This window comes from Schistocerca serialis, chromosome 9, assembly GCF_023864345.2.
Source record: "Schistocerca serialis cubense isolate TAMUIC-IGC-003099 chromosome 9, iqSchSeri2.2, whole genome shotgun sequence".
Classification (NCBI taxonomy): Eukaryota; Metazoa; Arthropoda; class Insecta; order Orthoptera; family Acrididae; genus Schistocerca; species Schistocerca serialis.
In genome coordinates, this window is record NC_064646.1 from 66,324,195 (window position 1) to 66,344,168 (window position 19,974).

Genomic DNA, 19,974 nt, shown 5'->3' on the forward strand with positions numbered 1-19,974 from the left:
AAGTGATCTGCAACCACTGTACAGTACGTCTTGGCCGTCATGGTGCTTTGCACGAGCTCCACTGGACGCATGAATGCCCACGTGAGCGTTCCCCAGGGCACAATGCAGCCACCGCCAGGTTGTTTCCGTCCCACCGTACAGATGTAAACGAGTTGATCCTGTGGAAGACGGCTGATTCGCGCCCTTCCATTGGCACGATGTAGAAGGTATCGCAATTCATCAGGCCGTGCAATGCTCTGCCACTGTGCCAACGTCCAGTGTCCAGTGTCGATAGTCACGTACCCATTTCAGTCGTAGTGGTCTATGTCGTAATGTTAACATTGGCACATACGTGGGTCGTCGGCCGCGCAGCCCCATCGTCAAATGTGTTCGGTACAATATGTGTGCAGACACACTTGTACTCTGCCTAGCATTAAAGTCAGACGTTAGTTCTGCCGCAGTTTGTAACCTACGACGTCCGACATCTGTAATGAGGTGATAATTAAATCAAGACCCTACGCTGTCGACAGGCGTTGATATACATCAACGGGGACAGTTGAAAATCTGTGCCCCGACCAGGACTCGAACCCGGGATCTCCTGCTTACATGGCAGACGCTCTATCCATCTGAGCCACCGAGGGCACAGAGGATAGTGCGACTACAGAGATTTATCCCTTGCACGCTCCCCGTGAGACTCACTTTCCCAACTTAATGTCCACATACTACATTTCATTCTAAGAGAGCTGCATGGTCACCGATGGTATCTGTTCTTTCGGACATGTCCGGAAGAACAGATTTCATCTTCATATAGTTAAGGCTAACCGGCCATTGAGTTCCTTCTTCCGTGCGGATTCACATGTATTGCCCGACCTCTTACGGGACACGGTAAGATTGTCTGCCGCGAGTAATGAGTGTAATGGTCAGGGGCACTACGAATGTGGTGTGTGGGCATTAAGTTGGGAATTATAACGATATGTTTACGTAATGTGTATACATAAACATACAGTTATAAATGTCCCCGTTCGTAGCCGCTAATTATAACAATATGTTTACTTTTGTGCTGTAACATATAGCTATAATCAGCGGTGGAAACATATCTGCGAACGCCGACCGTGTGCGGCTGTCTCTTGTGGGATCGTCTGATCAGTCGGGAGTTGCATTGCAGATGAGAGTAAATGCCTATTCAAAATATAATTATTTTTGGATAGCTCAACATGAATTTCCTAAGGGACCGTAGTTTATCATGCATTTACCAATAGAATATGGCGCGGAGAAAATATTTCGCCGCATACAACTTACGTCCGATTTCGACGAAAGAATTCGTGACTGTGAACTCTCTATTTGGCAGAAACATAAAGAAAATTAAATAACTTCATGAAGGAGTGAGACATAGATTCTACACTAAATAAATAGTCCATACACTAGTTCAATTTAAATCTGAATTTATGGCAATTAATAGACGAACTTACACTGCAATGAAGGATTTAACATGGATGCCGTTTTGGCTGGCCCTTCTCGTAATGAAAACAATTCCTTTGACGTTTTCACATACACGTCGCACAATAAATCTACTGCTATGCACTTTTAGTATTACACATTTACTTTACACTAAAACAATATTATTTTTAACGATAATAATACGGCGGCAAGACATGCGCGCCCGACACAAGTTACAAGACACACGAGAAGAATGAGTAACTGTTCATCGAGAATATCTCGTACATTAAAAAAAAGTGTTCTTCTTCTGTCCGTTTTTCGCGCCGCGGTTTTCAAAGTCAATAACTCACAGCATCTCTGACGGCGCTTCGACAATAAACAAGTTACGTCACAGGTGGTTCACCTTTTACATTCTCGCAACATTATTTGCTATCTGTAGCTGTTGCCGAGCGACTGCTCGATTAGTGAATGATTTAAAATGATAAGGCAATCACATAATGTTACAGAATGTAGGTCTCACGGGGAGCGTGCAAGGGATAAATCCCTGCAGTCGCACTATCCTCTGTGCCCTCGGTGGCTCAGATGGATAGAGCGTCTGCCATGTAAGCAGGAGATCCCGGGTTCGAGTCCCAGTCGGGGCACACATTTTCAACTGTCACCGTTGACGTATATCAACGACTGTCGACAGCGCAGGGTCTAGATTTAATTATCATTTCATTCTAGAGAGCTGCATGGTCACTGATGGTATCTGTTCATTCGGACATGTCCGAAAGAACAGATACCATCTTCATATATCTGTACTGAGGAGTGGCCGTCTAGCCCCACCACGTCCACCTTGGTTTCGAGACGTGTTGAAGACACTCACCACAGCCTCCTCGAACACCCGACAAGTCGCGCAGTTTCCTAAATGTGCGTGCCGAGCCTCCGGGCCATCACAATCTACCCACTGTCAAACTCGGATAGATTGCGCGCCTTCCACATTCTACACACGGGCAGCACTATCACTGATACACATACAGCGTGCGTGTCTGACTAGCAGTCATTCCTCGTCAGGTCAGGGATTTTCACCTGCCTTGGATGTTGTGTTGTCATCATTTCATCATCACTCATGAAAGAGGCGAGTTTGGATTGAGCACAGGTTGGGAATTCGTACTGGCGATGATAACCGCGCAGTTGAGCGCCCACAAACCAGACATCATCATCCTCGTCAGGTGACGCTGCTATCGCTTGGACGGGCTTACGTTGATAGCGAGTCGGTTCAAAAATGGTTCAAATGGCTCTGAGCACTATGGGACTTGACTACTGACGTCATCAGTCCCCTAGAACTTAGGACTACTTAAAGCTAACTAACCTAAGGACATCACACACATCCATCACACACATCACACCGTAGCGGTCGCGCGGTTCCAGACTGTAGCGCCTAGAACCGCTCGTCCACCCCGGCCGGCTAGCGGGTCGGTGGCTACAGCGTCCTGTATGATCGTTGTATTTATTTATCAGAATCTCGCGATCCAGTCATGGAAAAGCTTTCACCAGAAAAGCAGAATTCGGACCAGGCTGCAGTTGCTGCGATCAGGAGCTCGCACTAACGCCTTACCTAGGGACCGGTCTTCAACAGAAACTGGAAATCCCCACGGTATTTATTTTATTATAAATCCAGTCACGGACCACAAAAGTTTATTAATCAGATGATCAATTTAAGTCACCGATAGCAATCTGCAGATCTGAGTAACATATTGGGGTTAGGACCGTTTCCTTCATTACGAGCACGAACAACCCAATGTTGCACGTTACTGACGTCGATACGATCATCTCCGTACACAGCTTTCATTCTTCCTTGGTTTTTAACTGGAGGCACTTTTTTCTGCGGTTAGAAGTCAGATTACAGCACGCGGTTTCTCACGCACCGGCTTAGTCACGTTACACGCTACAGTTTAGAGCGCTCTAGCGGCAGACGGTTCCAGCTTGCCTCAGTGAAGCGCGAAAGTCGACTGAATAATACGCATGGCACTTAATACCTCAACCGATACTGAGAACAGATTAAAAAAAAAGTCGCAGGGATCACTTTTCAGCACGCCCTCGTACATTAGTAACACTAACACCAGTATTGCATTGTACTGTACTGTATGGAACTGGGGACCTAGAAATGACGGAGAGGCTTCGTCCCCGACGTAGCCCTCAGCCGTTCATAACTCCACAACAGACTGCAGCAGTCCACTCACCCCACCGCCGCCCCACACCGAACCCAGGGTTATGATGCGATTCGGCCCCCAGTGGACCCCCTCCCCGGAAACATCTCACACCAGACAAGTGTAACCCCAATGTTTGCGTGGTAGAGTAATTATGGTATACACATACGTGGAGAAAGTGTTAGTTCAGCAATGGCCGACATAGTGTAACTGAGGCGGAATAAGGGAAACCAGCCAGCATTCGCCGAGGCAGATCGGCAGATGGAAAACAGCCTTAAAAACCATCCACAGACTCGCCGGCACACCAGACCTCAGTACTAATCCGCCGGGCGGATTCGTGCCGGGAATCGGCACGCCTTCCCGCCCGGAAAGCAGTGCCGCAGACCGCACGGCTAACCGGGCGGGCTACTAACACCAGTACTAATATACTTCGACTACAATTACTGTACTTCTAACAACGTTAGGGTCATTGATGCTCAGAAAACGGCTGAGAAGCTTATTGTCTTGAGTAGCTTCAATGTTTCCCTTCCATGTCGTCTGAGATGGACACACACACACACACACACACACACACACACACACATACACACATACACACATAGGTTACTTGTACCTTCAGGAACACAACACGCCACAATGCTCCTGAATGGTGTTAGGAATCGTTAGGGCGTTTATGTGGCAGCCAAGATCTCCTGGAGGAGTCCCTGAACTCTTCAGTGTCTCGATTCCAGCAAGCGAAAGCAGGTGCTACTGGTTACTAATCACACCTATGTCTAATTCAACTGATCACGTCTGTAAATATACTAAGTGTCACACCATCTTTTGGAAGTTGCATCGAACAGACGAAAGAAGTAAAGAAAGAAATGGAAGTAACATATGGTTCCTATATATAATAATATACCCCCAATAATGGCTAACACCCTTTCTACAAAGTGTGTGACAACTATAAATGTTTTTAAATGATAATTAATTGAAACCATCAGCTGCCGACAGGTGTTGTTGATATACCTCAATGGGGACAGCTGAAATGTGTACCCCGACAGGGACTTTAACCCGGGATCTCCTGCTTACATGGCAGACGCTCTATCCATCTGAGCCACCGAGGATACAGATGAATAGCGCGACTGCACGGACTTATCCCTGCAGGAGATCCCGGGTTCGAGTCCCGGTCGGGGCACACATTTTCAGCTGTCCCCATTGAGGTATATCAACACCTGTCGGTACCTGAGAGTTTCAATTAATTATCATATATTCTACAGAAGCTACAGTGTCATCAATGGTATGTGTTCTTTCGAGCCGGCCGGGGTGGCCGAGCGGTTCTAGGCGCTAGAGTCTGCAACCGCGCGACCGCTACGGTCGCAGGTTCGAATCCTGCCTCGGGCATGGGTGTGTGTGATGTCCTTAGGTTAGTTAGGTTTAAGTAGTTCTAAGTTCTACGGGACTGATGACCTCAGAAGTTAAGTCCCATAGTGCTCAGAGCCATTTGAACCATTTTTTTTTTCTTTCGAGAACAGTTACTATCTTCATATATATAGAAATGTTTTTAATGTATTCTTGTGTTGTGGAGGGTGACCCGTAACGATATTTTAGTAAGCGGCATGTTACAACGATAGAAACCACGAAAATATCTAATTTGGTAACAGTAGTAACTAGTGTTCTCATTAATGTCAGAATAAACAGAAAAACCACTGGGAACTGAAAGTAAAGGTTGTTCGCATAACTTGGCATACTTACTTTTATCACTGAACTGCCATAACCTTTCGCACAGAACACTTCGCTGCCGGCTCGATTTTAAGTGTCTCCATCCGTCCTTTTCCGTGAAAACTCCACATTATCGCTTAGCCCTCCCTTCCAAAGCTGTAACCGATTCCTGTTTCCGCGCCGCTGTTATCCCGGTACATTCCGTACACCAGCAGCTGCGACGCCATCCATTGACCACTGGCATTCCGGAAGCCACCGCAGACGCCCCGCAACCACATGCTACAGGTATACCACCGCCCTTCCACCAGCCTCCGTGTCCGGTAAACTTTCACATTGCGTGTAAGGAACTTTACAATCGCAATCATCGCAGGAGACCGTGCGCACGAGTCTCTAGCAACACCATATCGCGTGCCTGCGCTGTAGCGCCACACGGAAGCTTTCTTACGCGGACCGGTATCTGCAAGCCGTATCACCGGGGCAAAACCTGCAGAGCAATACAGCACATTTCCAACATCTCGAACAGAACTGGAAACGCGGTGAAATATGCTGGTTTTAGTACGCCGTAGGCGTAGCATGTCACTAAGAGATGGGAAACAAGTGACTACTAAGCAACCAACTGTTTACACAGTCACGAAGAGTGCTCCTGAGCAGGCTGTGAGACAGTGTAGCAGCAAAATCTGAGGTACTAAGCTTGAGCAAACTACTGCACGGAGATGTGGAATTGTCCGCACCACAAAAAGTAGACATATACTATGCTGTGACTAAAATATCAGTGTCACAACTGGTATCAGCCAACTCAAACAAATATTTGGTGTGATAATTTGTAAGGATGCGGGAAGGTATGATCAGTCGTTAGTAAAACAAGCGCACCCTTGGGTCATTTTTAGGTTCCGCGGAAACTGGAGTGAAGTGTGTCTGAAAAGTCTATTCCTTAAATAAATATTTTCCAGTGGGCACGTAATGCATACACTACGTCGATTCAAAATTTGGACATCTTATTCATGCAACATTTCACTAAACTTCGTTATTCACAGCACAGTTTACCAAAAGACGATGACAATAGTGTATATAGCTCACGCAGAAACACTTTATTTAAAAAATACTGATAACTTTACGACACCTCTAAATCATGTGCAAGCCAAAATTCAACTCTGTTAAAAATGCGTTCGTTTTAAAACTGCCATAGATTATCTTTAGCCCACATTTTCCTGTTTAATACACACTGCAGGAAAGCTTGGAGAGACATATTGGTCATATTCACCGCTTATAAATAAACGCACGTCTCATCCACAAGTATTCATTATATTTCTTCAATCCTTACACGTTTCAGCGTCAAGTAATTTCAAAACTTAATGAAAAGAAAAAGGGTACATTGAGAAAAACATGAACAACAAATGGTTCAAATGGCTCTGAGCACTATGGGACTTAACAGCTGAGGTCATCAGTCCCCTAGAACTTAGAACTACTTAAACCGAACTAGCCTAAGGACATCACACATATCCATGCCCGAGGCAGGATTCGAACCTGCAACCGGCATGAACAGCATCAAATGAACACAGTATGTTCACACACACTACACTGTGTACGATATGTACACAGCAGAATAAGCACATACTGCAATTCTATTGGTACCAACTACACCGTCAAAGTTAGTCACATGAAGTGAAAACTGGTTTAAGTGTGGCCACGGAACGTTGAAGAGAACTCTCTGCAAGATGGCGACAACGCACAAAAATGGCATTCTTTTACAACGAATATATATGTTCTGCACTTGCCAAAATAGTAAGTGTACATTTTACAATCATATTAGCACAATAATGTGTGGTTCATGGTGTGGGTTCCTGTAGTCATGTCCTAGTTCATGAACCACGGGCAACGTATGAGTGGCCAAGTAAGTGGTCCCGACAGGCGGGATACCAGTTACTTTGGAATAAGGCTGGGCATCTCGGACATATTCTGAGTCGTGGTCACCTTTGTGCTCATACGGCAAAGACTACCAAATCCACCGGTTAGTCCCTCAACCGTTAGGGGTAAAACTCAATGGCACCCGGGGCAAGTAAGGCTAGCAACCTGCTTCCCTGGTACTTTAAATATGATGCTGGCAACAATCAGAGCAAAATGCCTCGGACCTTTGGAGGTGACGGAGTCCCACCTCTAACTGACAAACCAGGGACTCCAAAGATACGACTTGGCAAACAAAAGGTAATGAGATGGGGAGCTATTAATATCAATGGGGGCTACTCTGGGAAGAAGCTAGAGCCGGCAGAGGCTGCAAGTAGGATGGGGCTGGACGTTTTAGCTGTTAGTGACATTCGGGTAAGGGGTGAGAAAGAAGAGGAAGTGGGAGAATACAAGGTCTACTTGTCAGGAGTCAAAGCAGGAATAGCACAATGGGGTGTAGGGCTTTACATCAGGAAAGAAATGGAACCCAGCGTAGTTGCAATAAGGTATGTAAACGAACGACTGATGTGGATAGATTTGACAGTGTCTAGCAAGAAAATTAGGATTGTGTCAGTATATTCGCACTGTGAAGGGACAGATCAAGATAAGATGGATAGTTTTTATGAGCCACTCAGTGATATAGTTGTTAGAGTAAAGGAAAAGGACAGTGTTCTGCTCATGAGTGATTTTAATGCCAGGATTGGAAACCGAACAGAAGGGTATGAAAAGGTTATGGGTAAATTTGGAGAGGATATGGAGGCCAACAGGAACGGGAAACAACTCTTAGATTTCTGTGCCAGTATGGGCTTAGTAATCACAAACTCCTTTTTTAAACATAAGAACATTCACCGGTATACTTGGGAAAGCAGGGGAACCAGATCTGTCATTGACTATATAATAACAGACCAGGAATTCAGGAAGGCTGTGAGGGACACACGTGTATTCAGGGGATTCTTTGATGACACTGATCATTATTTAATCTGCAGTGAAATTGGTACTGTGAGGCCGGAAGTGCAGGAGGTCAGGTCCATGTGTAGGAGGATAAGAGTGGAGAAACTTCAGGATAAGGAAATCAGGCACAAGTACATACCAGTGATCTCAGAAAGGTACCAGTTAGTTGAATGTAGTCAATTACAGTCATTGGAAAAGGACAGTAGTGTGTAAAGGTAGGATGAAGCAAACAGCTTGGTGGAATGACACAGTCAAGGCAGCCTGTAAAAGGAAAAAGAAAACGTATCAAAAATGGCTACATACTAGAACTCAGGTAGACAGAGAAAGTTATGTTGAAGAAAGAAACAAAGCCAAACAGATAATTGCAGCATCCAAGAAGAAATCTTGGGAAGACTTTGGAAACAGGTTGGGGACTATGGGTCAAGCTGCTGGAACACCATTTTGGAGTGTAATTAGCGATCTTCGAAAGGGAGGTAAGAAGGAAATGACAAGTATTTTGGACAGGTCAGGAAAACTGCTGGTGAATCCTGTAGATTCCTTGGGCAGATGGAGGGAATATTTTGAAGAGTTGCTCAATGTAGGTGAAAATCGATCAGTAATGTTTCAGATTTCGAAGTACAATGGGATAGGAATGATGATGGAAATAGGATCACATTTGAGGAAGTGGAGAAAATGGTCAATAGATTGCAGTGCAATAAAGCAGCTGGGGTGAATGAAATTAAGTCGGAACTCATCAAATACAGTGGAATGTCAGGTCTTAAATGGCTACACAGGATAACTGAAATGGCCTGGGAGTCGGGACAGGTTCCATCAGACTGGACAAAAGCAGTAATCATACCAATCTTTAAACAAGGAAACAGAAAAGATTCTAACAACTACAGAGGTATCTCTTTAATCAGCGTTGTGGGTAAAATCTTCTCAGGTATTGTTGAAAGGAAAGTGCGAGTATTAGTTGAGGACCAATTGGATGAAAATCAGCGTGGGTTTAGGCTTCTTAGAGATTGTCAGGACCAAATCTTTAGCTTACGGCAAATAATGGAGAAGTGTTACGAGTGGAACAGGGAATTGTATCTATGCTTTATAGATCTAGAAAAGGCATATGACCGGGTTCCTAGGAGGAAGTTATTGTCTGTTCTACGAGATTATGGAATAGGAGGCAAACTTTTGCAAGCAATTAAAGGTCTTTACATGGATAGTCAGGCAGCAGTTAGAGTTGACGGTAAATTGAGTTCATGGTTCAGAGTAGTTTCAGGGGTAAGACAAGGCTGTAACCTGTCTCCACTGTTGTTCATATTATTTATGGATCATATGTTGAAAATAATAGACTGGCTGGGTGAGATTAAGATATGTGAACACAAAATAAGCAGTCTTACATATGCGGATGACTTAGTTGTGATGGCAGATTCGATTGAAAGTTTGCAAAGTAATATTTCAGAACTAGATCAGAAATGTAAGGACTATGGTATGAAGATTAGCATCTCCAAAAAGAAAGTAATGTCAGTGGGAAAGAAATATAAACGGATTGGGTGCCAAATAGGAGGAACAAAGTTAGAACAGGTGGACGGTTTCAAGTACTTAGGATGCATATTCTCACAGGATGGCAACATAGTGAAAGAACTGGAAGCGAGGTGTAGCAAAGCTAATGCAGTGAGCGCTCAGCTACGATCTACTCTCTTCTGCAAGAAGGAAGTCAGTACCAAGACAAATTTATCTGTGCACCGTTCAATCTCTCGACCAACTTCGTTGTAAGGGAGCGAAAGCTGGGTGGATTCAGGTTACCTTGTCAACAAGGTTGAGGTTACGGATATGAAAGTAGCTAGGATGATTGCAGGTACTAGTAGATGGCAACCAATGGGAAGAGGGTGTCCACAATGAGGAAATCAAAGAAAAACCGGGAATGAACTCTATAGATGTAGCAGTCAGGGCGAACAGGTTTAGATGGTGGGGTCATGTTACACGCATGGGAGAAGTAAGGTTACCCAAGAGACTCATGGGTTCAGCAGTAGAGGGTAGGAGGAGTCGGAGCAGACCAAGGAGAAGGTACCTGGATTCGGTTAAGAATGATTTTGAAGCAATAGGCTTAACATCAGAAGAGGCACCAATGTTAGCACTGAATAGGGGATCATGGAGGAATTATATACGGGGGGATATGCTCCGGACTGAACGCTGAAAGGCATAATCAGTCTCAAATGATGATGATGATTAGCACAATAATGTATATGCATACACTTCATGTCTATGGAAGAACAAAAGATATTGCATGAAACAGACATTTTGCTATCGATTACTTCTTGTGCAAATTACGCACAAAATAGAAAAAAAACATATAAAGGCTATGGAAAGTATAAAATCATCTATAAACAGAGGAGAAGCCAGTCTATATGACATGTTAGGTGGGAAGCACTATGGGTGTTCCAGGAGAACTTTAGGAATGTTGTTGTTGTCTTCAGTCCTGAGACTGGTTGGATGCAGCTCTCCATGCTACTCTATCCTGTGCAAGCTTCTTCAGCTCCCAGTACTTACTGCAACCTACGTTCTTCTGAATCTGCCTAGTGTATTCATTTCTTGGTCTCCCTCTACAATTTTTACCCTCCACGCTACCCTCCAATGCTAAATTTGTGATACCTTCATGCCTGAGAACATGTCCTAACATCCGGTCCCTTCTTCTAGTCAATTTGTGCCACAAACTCCTCTTCTCCCCAATTCTGTTCAATACCTTCTCATTAGTTATGTTATCTACCCATCTAATCTTGAGCATTCTTCTGTAGCACCACATTTCGAAAGCTTCTATTCTCTTTTTGTCTAAACTAGTTATCGTCCATGTTTCACTTCCATACATGGCTACACTCCATACAAATACTTTTAGAAACGACTTCCTGACGCTGATATCTATATTCGATGTTAACAAATTTCTCTTCTTCAGAAACGCTTTCCTTGCCATTGCCAGTCTACATTTTATATCCTCTCTACTTCGACCATCATCAGTTATTTTGCTCCCCAAATAGCAAAACTCCTTTACTACTTTAAGTGTCCCATTTCCTAATCTAATTCCCTCAGCATCACCTGATTTAATTCGACTACATTCCATTATCCTCGTTTTGCTTTTGTTGATGTTCATCTTATATCCTCCTTTCAAGACGCTATCCATTCCATTCAACTGCTCTTCCAAGTCCTTTGCTGTCTCTGACAGAATTACAATGTCATCGGCGAACCTCAAAGTTTTTATTTCTTCTCCATGGATTTTAATACCTACTCCGAATTTTTCTTTTGTTTCCTTTACTGCTTGCTCAACTTTAGGAAGCCCCGTTAAAATTATATCTCTCATACATACTCTTATTCAACTACTGCTAAAACAAATTTACTTCACTGCCTGTAGCACATTTGTATTCTTCGTTTTTTTTCTGTATTTTATGACAACATGTAAAATATAATAGCCCTGTATTTGTCCGTTTGTAATTTCTGTAATACGCGCGTCTATAAAAGAGGAGCATGCGCAAAGCAGTAGTCAGCCAGTGCCCAGTAACAGACAGCTTGGCGATGATCCTGTAACGTAAACATATAAGTCAGTCAGCCAGCCAGCTGGTCATCAGAACTCACTTCGAAGCGGGACTCAGCACCGTAGACTGTTCTACCCCAGTCAACATGATTCCAGGTGGAAGACGTCTCTGGACACTCCTCGAACAGAGGTGGGGTTCCAATCTGACTGTCACCCGCTATCCAGGCCGACAACCAGAGGTTATGGACTGGGGTTTCATTTCATTCCATAGGAGAACCCCTCTGTTTGTCATCCGAGGCACACCTACATCACAGCGGTACGTCGACGATATTCTAGGTGCCGTTTCTTTGGCCTTCATGGCAAGCCATCGTGGGGTTATATTTCCACAAGAAAATGCCCGCCCACAGACGGCGAGAGTTTCTATTGCGTGTCTTCATGGTTGGCAAATCCTGCCTTGACCAGCAAGGTCACCGGATCTCTTCCCAGTTGAGAACGTTCGGAGCATTATGGGCAGTGCCCTCCAGACAGATGTGCATTTTGACAGTCTAAACGCGCCAATTGGATAGAATTTGGCACCATATGCCTCAGAAGGGCAACCAACAACTGTGTCAATCAGTGCAAGGCCGAATAACTGCTTGTATAAGGGACGGAAGTCGATCAACGGCCGGCCAGAGTGGCCGAGCGCTTCTAGGCACTCAGTCAGGAATCGCGCGACCGCTACGGTCGCAGGTTCAAATTCTGCCTCGGGCATGGATGTGTGTGATGTCATTAGGTTAGTTAGGTTTAAGTAATTCTAAGTTCTAGGGGACTGATGGCCTCAGAAGTAAAGTCCCATAGTGTTCAAAGCCATTTAAACCATTTCGACCAACGTGTTATTGACTTTTTCAATTTGGGAAGCTTTCTCTCCTCAATAAATCGTCCATTTTTTCTGAAATTGTATTGACTCGTCTGTCTATACACGTACACTACACCTATCGATTTTCGTCGGGTACGGATAATTCCTTAGTGCTACGTCTTTTTTGTTTGTTTGTTTAGAGTATATGTAGGCCTTTTGCATCCTATGTTTCGAAGCCATTATGGTCACAGAGTGTCTGGACAGATAGCTGTCTCTGATTTGCTCATTGATTTAACAGAAGACCAAAACTTGTTAGTATTTCTGTCACATCGGATAAAATTTTAATTTCGAATGCTTCACGAACGGCGTCCGCATGTTAATAATGCAGCAGCTGTACTGAACTGCATTCGGTGAACGTCTCACTGCCTTGGGGGAAATTCTGGTGCGCACTGAACTGGCGTTTCCCGCCCTTACTTTTAGGTTGGTGCTTAAGTTCTTAGCGTTTTTCCGTAATTGTAATAAACACAACAGATACATATAACACAGACTCTATAACGGAGTCATCAATAATAGACTACTGGCCATTAAAGTTGCTACACCAAGAATGAATGCAGATGATAAACGGGTATTCATTGGACAGATATATTATACTAGAGCTGACATGTGATTACATTTTCACGCAGTTTGGGTGCATATATCCTGAGAAACCAGTACCCAGAACAACCACTTCTGATAGTAATAACGGCCTTGATACGCCTGGGCATTAAGTCAAACAGCTTGAATGGCGTGTACAGGTACAGCTGCCCACGCAGCTTCAACACGATACCACAGTTCATCAGTTCCTCGGCCACCATTGACCAGACGTTTTCAGTTGGAGAGCGATCTGGAGAATGTGCTGGCCGGGGCAGCAGTCGAACATACTGTGTATCCAGAAACGCCCGTACAGGACCTGCAACATGCGGTCGTGCATTATCCTGCTGAAATGTAGGGTTTCGCAGGGATCGAATGAAGGGTATAGCCACGAGTCGCACATCTGAAATGTAACGTCCACTGTTCAAAGTGCCGTCAAAGCGAACAAGAGGTGACAGAGACGTGTAACCAATGGCACCCCATACCATCACGCCGGGTGATACGCCAGTATGGCGATGACGAATACATGCTTCCAATGTGCGTTCACCGCGATGTCGCCAAACACGGATGCGACCATCATGATGCTGTAGACAGAACCTGGATTCATCAGAAAAAATGACATTTTGCCATTCGTGCACCCAGGTTCGTCGTTGACTACACCATCGCAGGCGCTCCTGTCTGTGATGCAGCGTCAGGGGAAACCGCAGCCATGGTCTACGAGCTCATAGTCCATGCTGCTGCAAACGTCGTCGAGCTGTTTGTGCAGATGGTTGTTGTCTTGCAAACGTCCCCATCTGTTGCCTCAGGGATCGAGACGTGGATGCACGATCCGTTACAGCCATGCTGATAAGATGCCTGTCATCTCGACTGCTACTGATACGAGGCCGTTGGGATCCAGCACGGAGTTCCATATTATCCTCCTGAACACACCGATTCCATGTTCTGCTAACAGTCATAGGATCTCGACCAACGCGAGTAGCAATGTCACGATACGATAAACCGCAATCGCGATAGTCTACAATCCGACCTTAATCAAAGTCGGAAACGTGATGGTACGCGTTTCTCCTCCTTACACGAGGAATCACAACAACGTTTCATCAGGCAACGCCGGTCAACTGCTGTTCGTGTATAAGAAATCGGTTGGAAACTTTCCTCATGTCAGCACGTTGTAGGTGTCGCCACCGGTTCCAACCTTGTGTGAAAGCTCTGAAAAGCTGATCATTTGCATATCACAGCATCTTCTTCCTGTCGGGTAAATTTCGCGTCTGTAGCATGTCATCTTCGTGGTGTAGCAATTTTAATGGCCAGCAGTGTATATTCTCCTTCACTATTTGCAGCAGCCGTCTGCCAATGCCGGGGTAACTTCTCGATTTCACGACTGTAGAAATTATGTGGTTTCGAGGCGTAGAACTCGTCGAGTCACGTGCGGAGCGCATTCTCGTCCGGAAGAAAACTTGCTAGAAGGTTGTTCGGCAGAGGGAGGAAAAGGTGAAACTCTGAGGGCGAAGATCAGGAGAATAAGGTGGGTATCCTGTATACTGCTTTTTGTCCGTGTATGAGAATGCGGGCGGGTCTCATCGTTGAGTAGCATTTCACGAAGTCATCCTGGTCGTTGTTCTCGGACTGCGTCTGCAAGACGTCTCAGTTGTTGACAGTAAATGTCAGCAGTCACGGTTACAGCTCATGGAAACAATTCGTAGCGCACCACACCGTCGCAGCTCCACTTGATGTGTAACATTATCTTTTGTGGATTGTCGCAGGCCTATCTACATCTACATTTATACTCCGCAAGCCACTCAACGGTGTGTGGCGGAGGCCACTTTACGTGCCACTGTCATTAGCTCCCTTTTCTTATCCAGTCGCGTATGGTTCGCGGGAAGAACGACTGCCGGAAAGCCTCCGTGCGCGCTCGAATCTCTCTAATTTTACATTCGTGGTCTCCTCACGAGGTATAAGTAGGGGAAAGCAATATATTCGATACCTCATCCAGAAATGCACCCTCTCGAAACCTGGACAGCAAGCTACAGAGTCTGCCACTTGAGTTTGCTAAACATCTCCGTAACGCTATCACGGTTACCAAATAACCCTGTGACGAAACGCGCCCCTCTTCTTTGGATCTTCTCTATCTCCTCCGTCAACCCGACCTGGTACAGATTCCACACTGATGAGCAATACTCAAGTATAGGTCGAACGAGTGTTTTGTAAGCGACCTCCTTTGTTGATGGACTACATTTTCTAAGGACTCTCCCAATGAATCTCAACCTGGTACCCGCCTTACTAACAATTAATTTTATGTGATGATTCCACTTCAAATCGTTCCGCACGCATACTCCCAGATATTTTACAGAAGTAACTGCTACCAGTGTTTGTTCCGCTATCATATAATCATACAATAAAGGATCCTTCTTTCTATGTATTCGCAATACATTACATTTGTCTGTGTTAAGGGACAGTTGCACTCCCTGCACCAAGTGCCTATCCGCTGCAGATCTTCCTGCATTTCGCTGCAATTTTCTAATGCTGCAACTTCTCTGTATACTACAGCATCATCCGCGAAAAGCCGCATGGAACTTGATAACACTCCCCAGTGGCACGCCAGAGGTTACTTTAACGTCTGTAGACGTCTCTCCATTGAGAACAACATGCTGTGTTCTGTTTGCTAAAACTCTTTAATCCAGCCACACAGCTGGTCTGATATTCCGTAGACTCTCACTTTGTTTATCAGGCGACAGTGCGGAACTGTATCTAACGCCTTCCGGAAGTCAAGGAAAATAGCATCTACCTGGGAGCCTGTATCTAATATATTCTGGGCCTCATGAACAAATAAAGCGAGTTGGGTCTCACACGATCGCTGTTTCCAGAATCCATGTTGATTCCTACAGAGTAGATTCTGAGTTTCCAGAAACGACATGATACGCGAGCAAAAAACATGTTCTAAAATTCTACAACAGATCGACGTCAGACATATAGGTCTATAGTATTGCGCTTCGGCTCGACGACCCCTCCGGAAGACTGGGACTACCTGTGCTTTTTTCTAATCATTTGGAACCTTCCGTTCCTCTAGAGGCTTGCAGTACACGGCTGTTAGAAGGGGGCAAGTTCTTTCGCGTACTCTGTGTAGAATCGAATTGGTATCCCGTCAGGTCCAGTGGACTTTCCTCTGTTGAGTGATTCCAGTTGCTTTTCTATTTCTTGAACACTTATTTCGATGTCAGCCATTTTTTCGTTTGTGCGAGGATTTAGAGAAGGAACTGCAGTGCGGTCTTCCTCTGTGAAACAGCTTTGGAAAAAGGTGTTTAGTATTTCAGCTTTACGCGTGTCATCCTCTGTTTCACTGCCATCATCATCCCGGAGTGTCTGGATATGCAGTTTCGAGTCACTTACTGATTCAACGTAAGACCAGAACTTCCTAGGATGAAGAGGCGTTGCTGCTTTGTTTCGACTCAACCACTCCTTTCTTGTCCTGATGTTAGCACAAAGACATCGTTTCTCGTCACGATTCAGTACTGGAATTTTCGGTGTTCTTCACGAACCAACTGGTCGCGAGCAAGCAGGTATGCACATATGGCCACACGCAGATTCTTGTGATTTTTGGAACAGAGTATGAGGTATCCAATTTTTTAAACCTTCCCGGTTGCCTGCAAAGGCCGCACAATTGTGGAATATTCAAAGTTCATCACATTTGCCAGTTCTCCAGCACACTGATAGCGATAATTGTGGATTAATGCGTTTGACTGATCTTCATGAAACCCCGAAGGTCTTCTTGAGCATGCATTCACTAATGTCAAAATGATCCTCCTTAAAACGAGAAAACCGTTTTCTTGCCGTGCTCTGTCCAGTGGCATTATCCCCATACACGATGCAAATGTTCCTGGCTCCCTCCGTTGCTCTCACCCTTCTATTGAAACCAAACAGGGGAATACGTCGGAAATGTTCTCATTTCTCCACTTGCCACTCCATTTTCTGGCGTCCACAGCTCCACTCACTATCTGGAAACGACAGTGTTTATACTCAAACAGCAACAGTGAGCTACAAATAAAAAATAAAATAGATAAATAAACCCATAGCAGCCGAAATACCAACGAGAAAAAAAGCAAATCCTACTAACTTAGGCACCTACATAACACAATAACCGTGACCGCACTACCTCCACTGGCTCACCTCTGGATGAATTGCGGCTGCGCCGCCCGTCACTGGCGCAGTCTGGCCACGACCTCTGTGCGGTCGCACGATTGACTGCTGCACAGCCAGAAACCACAAGTCAAGGTCGCGGTTCTAAATGTTCAGTGGGCGCGAAACGAAAATACGAGGGCAGCCTTCAAAGGTACGTGCTTACGCAGGTCGTCCGTGTTTTACTAATGCCTTGTCACGAACCGATAAAAACTGCTTTCCTCTAGAAATGACATTTTCGCAAGATAATAATTGCACTGTGACGTTTGCAAAAAACAGATTCTGCTTAAAATGAAGTCTATGAAGATGTACTATGGGGCAATGACACGATATACAGGGTGTTACAAAAATGTACGGCCAAACTTTCAGGAAACATTCCTCACACACAAAGAAAGAAAATATGTTATGTGGACATGTGTCCGGAAACGCTTACTTTCCATGTTAGAGCTCATTTTATTACTTCTCTTCAAATCACATTAATCATGCAATGGAAACACACAGCAACAGAACGTACCAACGTGACTTCAAACACTTTGTTACAGGAAATGTTCAAAATGTCCTCCGTTAGCGAGGATACATGCATCCACCCTCCGTCACATGGAATCCCCGATGCGCTGATGCAGCCCTGGAGAATAGCGTATTGTATCACAGCCGTCCACAATACGAGCACGAAGAGTCTCTACATTTGGTACCGGGGTTGCGTAGACAAGAGCTTTCAAATGCCCCCATAAATGAAAGTCAAGAGGATTGAGGTCAGGAGAGCGTGGAGGCCCTCGAATTTGTCCGCCTCTACCAATCCATCGGTCACCGAATCTGTTGTTGAGAAGCGTACGAACACTTCGACTGAAATGTGCGGGAGCTCCATCGTGCATGAACCACATGTTGTGTAGTACTTGTAAAGGCACATGTTCTAGCAGCACAGATAGAGTATCCCGTATGAAATCATGATAACGTGCTCCATTGAGCGTAGATGGAAGAACATGGGGCCTAATCAAGACATCACCAACAATGCCTGCCCAAACGTTCACAGAAAATCTGTGTTGATGACGTGATTGCACAATTACGTGCGAATTCTCGTCAGCCCACACATGTTGATTGTGAAAATTTACCATTTGATCACGTGGAATGAAGCCTCATCCGTAAAGAGAACATTTGCACTGAAATGAGGATTGACACATTGTTGGATGAACCATTCGCAGAAGTGTACCCGTGGAGGTCAATCAGCTGCTGATAGTGCATGCACACGCTGTACATGGTACGGAAACAACTGGTTCTCGCGTAGCACTTTCCATACAGTGACGTGGTCAACGTTACCTTGTACAGCAGCAACTTCTCTGACGCTGACATTAGGGTTATCGTCAACTGCACGAAGAATTGCCTCGTCTATTGCAGGTATCCTCGTCGTTCTAGGTCTTCCTCAGTCGCGAGTCATCGGCTGGAATGTTCCGTGGTCCCTAAGACACCGATCAACTGCTTCGAACGTCTTCCTGTCGGGACACCTTCGTTCTGGAAATCTGTCTCGATACAAACGTACCGCGCCACGGCTATTGCCCCGTGCTAATCCATACATCAAATGGGCATCTGCCAACTCCGCATTTGTAAACATTGCACTGACTGCAAAACCACGTTCGTGATGAACACTAAGCTGTTGATGCTACATACTGGTGTGCTTGATGCTAGTACTGTAGAGCAATGAGTCGCAAGTCAACACGAGCACCGAAGTCACCATTACCTTCCTTCAATTGGGCCAACTGGCGGTGAATCGAGGAAGTACAGTACATACTGACGAAACTAAAATGAGCTCTAACATGGAAATTAAGCGTTTTCGGACACATGTCCACATAACATCTTTTCTTTATTTGTGTGTGAGGATAGTTTCCTGTAAGTTTGGCCGTACCTTTTTGTAACACCCTGTATACACGCCGGGACCACATGCTACAGCATATCCTCTGAACAGAGTGGATGTTCTAACGACTTGTGCTTCAAAAATCTCTGCTGTCCCACTGCCAGAGAACTGGTGCAGCGAGCTGATGGCAGATGATTAACTGCAAGACTGCCAGACTCTAGTTCCTTTAGTTCCTTATCTTTTTCATCTTCGATGGACGCTTAATAAGTATTCTCGATCAATTTCGGTTGAAAAAATTCGGAATTTGTTGCGGGACATCGTGAAATACTACCGCATCAGCTCCTATTGTTTCATGAAGCTGCGATCGATGCCGGCGCTATACGTAGCCTTCAAAAGGGCGTCCGTAATGGAGGTGCGTTCCAAATACAGTGTTTCTTTTGGTGTCAGACCAGATCAGCGTAGATACTCACGGGCGCTTGCAGAATGTCTACAGTGACCTGTCAGTGAACAAAAGCATGGTGAGTCGTTGGGGGAGGCGTCTGTCATCATCGCAACGAGATCGCGCATGCGTTATCCTGCGTGCCGGCAAGCCGTACACAGTTGACTCCTGCCATGTTGAAACTTGCGGACACACTCATCCGAGGTGATCGATGGATCACAATCGCGCAACTCGCTGCTCAACTGGATGTCTCTGTCGGTAGTGCTGACAAACTCGTCCCCCTGTTGGCGTACTCAAAGGTGTGTGTACCCGTTACGTTCATCGCCCCCTAACAGCAGATCATACAGAGCAACGAATGAC

At 45.2% G+C, this 19,974-nt stretch overlaps 1 protein-coding gene and 2 non-coding genes across 3 annotated transcripts in view; 1 reads left to right on the forward strand and 2 right to left on the reverse strand.

Moving 5' to 3' along the window:
• The window catches only part of LOC126419216 (calcium uniporter protein, mitochondrial), a gene marked incomplete in the record, with an annotated part of 2,318,083 nt that overhangs the window by 454,719 nt on the left and 1,843,390 nt on the right, over window positions 1–19,974 (reverse strand).
• On the reverse strand, window positions 547–621 carry Trnat-ugu (transfer RNA threonine (anticodon UGU)). Its single transcript has one exon. It is a non-coding gene; the product is annotated as a tRNA-Thr (tRNA).
• Window positions 1,983–2,057, forward strand: Trnat-ugu (transfer RNA threonine (anticodon UGU)). The gene has a single exon. It is a non-coding gene; the product is annotated as a tRNA-Thr (tRNA).